The 3,947-nt window shown below is 31.2% G+C and overlaps 1 pseudogene across 1 annotated transcript; it reads left to right on the top strand.

Annotated features, from left to right (window-relative positions):
• The first annotated feature begins 542 nt into the window (after positions 1-542).
• LOC120078258 (indole-3-acetic acid-induced protein ARG7 pseudogene) lies at positions 543-1,515 on the top strand (annotated as a pseudogene). Its single transcript, XR_016529505.1, has one exon. The product of XR_016529505.1 is annotated as an indole-3-acetic acid-induced protein ARG7 pseudogene (transcript).
• The last annotated feature ends 2,432 nt before the right edge of the window (positions 1,516-3,947 follow it).

Below are 3,947 nucleotides of genomic sequence, written 5' to 3'. Positions count from 1 at the left end.
TATAAATAAAATAATAAAATATAACTAAACTTATAAATAACTAAAATTATAATTTTATGGAAATAAGAATAATAGAAATAGAAAATATGATTTTATAGAAATAGAAAATATATGAAAATTTCTTGTTATTCTCACCCATGTGCATAATTTTTAAGATCCATAAAATACCACCATTATAGGTAAAGTGACATGAATTATTACAAAACAAATAGATAATATGAAAAATAACACGACACTAAGCATTGAGCATCAATTTTTATGATATTTATAATATAATAATAATAGTAGTAGTAGTCGACAACTATTTAATTAAGAAAATAATTTTTTAAAAAAAGAAAATGAGAGAGAGAAAAAAGAGATTAGTAAACTAATTGCACGTTAAATCATTTTGTCTAATGAAGTTTACACGTCACATGGGCTTGACTACAAAATTTAAAACATCCCAATCTCGTAATTATCTCAAACTTCATGCCCTTTTCCATTTCCCCATCCCATTTCAAAAAATCCCTCTATATATATAAATTAACTAAACCCCACAAATCCTCCAACAAGAAATCCTCCCCCAAAAATTTCACCGAGAAAATCAAACAAGAGAAAATGTCGACCGGAATCGCTAAATCCAACAACATCCGCCGCATCGTTAGCATCCGCCAGATGCTGCAGCGGTGGCGGAAGAAGGCTCGCGTCACCGCCTCTTCTCGACGCTCCGGCACCGGTGATGCTCCGTCGGATGTTCCGGCCGGCCACGTGGCGATCTGTGTAGGAAGCAGTTGTAGAAGGTTCGTCGTTCGAGCTACTTACTTGAATCATCCGATCTTCCAGAAGCTTCTCTTGCAAGCTGAAGAGGAGTACGGATTTACGAACCAAGGTCCTCTTGCGATTCCTTGTGACGAGTCGGTTTTCGAGGAGGTTCTTCGGACTGTTTCCCGGTCTGATTCCGGTCGGTTCTTGAATTTTCAGGATTTTCGCCGCCGCTGCCACGTCGACTCTCCAAGTAGTCTCCTCCGTGAGTCTCGGCCGTTGCTTTTTGATTTCGCCGATAAATCGGTCTGCTAGTATAATGAAAGGGACTAACTGAAGATTGCGACTCGGGCTGGTGACTCGGCCGAGTTCAACTGGACTCACTGGACTAACTTCTTCAATTTTTTTTTCTTTTGAAATTTTATTTTGATGAAAGGGGGAATTATCAATTATAATTTACGAGTTTCTTTTATTATTATTACTATTATTTGTTTAAAAAGATAAAAATGAGATGGGTTAACTCGGTCACCGGGTGGTGAGTCAGCCCGAGTCGAACCGGACGGGTTGGGGATTATGAAAGTTGATTAATTACTTCTTGTACATTGGGATGTCATTTCTCAGTAATTTTAGAGGCATTGGTTAGATGTCACTAACGAAACGAGTGTGAACTTTTAACTATCTATGTAGTAATGAGGTTGTTGTTTTTAGTAGCTTTTGAAGAGTGGATTAGAATAAAATGGATTATTGCTAATATGAGCATAGATCAAACTAAAATGCATTTTGTATTATCAACATCAAAATTTATGAATTGATCTCTCACTCTACCTGTTGTAAGAAAAAAAAAGGGATTATTATCTAAACTCAAAAAAAAAAGAAAAAAAGAAAAAAAGAAACATGCAAGGTCTACTTGAATTGTTATCTAAACTCGATGATCAAAAACTCATCCAAATTCATTTCATAATGAATTTTTATTGTTAGAAACGAATCGAGAATATGATCGTTATTTTTCCATGAGGTTGTTTTGTTAAGTAGTTTGTAAATAGAGATTTGGAATAAAATGGATTCAACTAGGTCTTGAGTTATTATGTTTATACAATTTCTTATTATTGGACCAAATATCGAGTTGGGCTTAATGGGCTCTAATAACATATTTGATAGTATGAAGTTCCATCTTAAAACCAAATGGCAATGAGAGGAGTAATTTATCTATTTTATAAGAAGTCTAAAATCCCTTAATTTTTTTTAATGTGAGATTCTCAACACTTTACATGAAGTATGATGATGATTAAAAAAAGTCGAAATATTCAAGGTATACTCGAATTATCATCTAAACTGGTTGATGGAAGGCTCATACAAATTTAATTATATCCAACTCTTTTATTCAATCCCGCACAATTTGATACATGAATAGGTAACTGTCATGTATTTAATTGTTAAGAATTTTTAATGAATTATTTTTTGTGGAATAACTTAAGATTTCATTTATATTATTTAACGTACATTGATAATATCTTGAAAGGAATATCAGATGTGATGTGTACTTATAATAATTTTGGTTGAGTAACTTCCATTAAAATTTACTTGAAGGTGTTATGCATCTATTTTAAAACTTAGACATTTGAATCTTATTTTTATTTTTTTTAAAAAGAAAGGCTGTTTTATTTATTTATTATTATTATTTTTTTGCAAATAGTTGAATAAAAAATTAAGGAAATTATACCAAAACGAGTGTATTTCAACTAACATACCGATGCATTAGCGACTAATTTTTTTTAGTACAATCGAGATGTAGAGATTCGAACCACATGCATCTTGATCACTATCATACATCGCATGACAGTTGAGCTACACTCGTTTTGACATATGTATAACTAGTTGAGTATTCTTATATTGCCTCTATGTTTTAATCGATGAACCTCAAAATTTTCTTTCCATTATTAAGCGTTAGAAAATGTAAATTTCACTCATTATTCGTAATTTATTTACAAGTTCTCAACACTTGACACTAATAAATTCAAGTATACAGGTGTAATTGAAAATATAATTATATAAAAACGACTATGCAAAAGACAATTCTATGAAGTATCGATAAAAAGTATATTTTTTCAACTATCGAATTATATCAATAAATACATTCAAAGTGATTTGAGTGATGAAAATAATATGAAATTTCAAATATGAATGAAGTTTGATTGATATATTTAGGCATTTAATTGAAAGAGAAAGATAAGATATGTGAAGAAAAAAATAGAAAAAAGAAAGTAACAAACAGCAGACAATTGGGGCAATTGAGTCCTTTAAAGTCAAGAAGGAGTGAGTGGTAATGTTTAGATTTTTGAAATTAAAGTATGAAAAAAGTGCAAGCATTGTCCTTTCTCTGCCATCTTCATTGCAAACCACTAACTCATTTTCTCTCTCTCTCTTTTTTTCCTTAAAATTGTTTATTTCTTTTCATTAATAATTATTCATTTTAGTGAAAAAATAAGATTTTTTTTTCCTACAGTTAAGTTCAAGAATGATGTGATTTTTAAAAGTAATGACAAAATGAAGATAAATAGGAAAGAAATTTCAAAAGTAGAGTTGAACGAAAAAGTATTGACAAAAATATGATAGTTTTGGTGGATAAAAAAATCGTGTACCCGCTACACGATTATTGTTTAATCCAGTCATCACCTTGTGGATGTTAGATGGCTACCTTGTCAGCCATGTGAACTTGGTCAAGATGAGGACCAAACTCGTGGACCCTGTCCACGATTTTAGTATTTTGATTTTTTATATCATACTCATTTACTAGATTTAGTGTCTCATGATAAAATGTAATTTCATCAGTTCTTTAATTTCAAGATAGAAGTTCACGTGAAGCTAAAAGTTTGAATTACAAGTCTCTTAAATTTTCACATGATAGTCGTCTTTGTGCACCTCTAAATTAGTTTCGCCTTGTTGTCGTTGTCATCTACAACGAATACTTCTTCGATCAGTGTCGACAAAATTGAGTCATCTTGTTTGCTGAATAATATTTTCTATATTTACCAAGGTTTGGTCAAACATTGAACCCAACTCAGGTAAATTGTATTGTGCTAAATATTGTTGTACATCTTGGACAAAATTATTCTAAATGATGAAAAAAATTAATACAAAAAAATTTTCATATCATACATTTGGGAAGCGTAAGATAATAAAACTCTTACAAACTCTTACCATGCAGT

This window comes from Benincasa hispida, chromosome 5 (genome assembly GCF_027475165.1).
Source record: "Benincasa hispida cultivar pf3 chromosome 5, pf3_genome.v1.1, whole genome shotgun sequence".
Classification (NCBI taxonomy): domain Eukaryota; kingdom Viridiplantae; phylum Streptophyta; class Magnoliopsida; order Cucurbitales; family Cucurbitaceae; genus Benincasa; species Benincasa hispida.
This window is presented reverse-complemented; position numbering and strand designations above follow the sequence as displayed.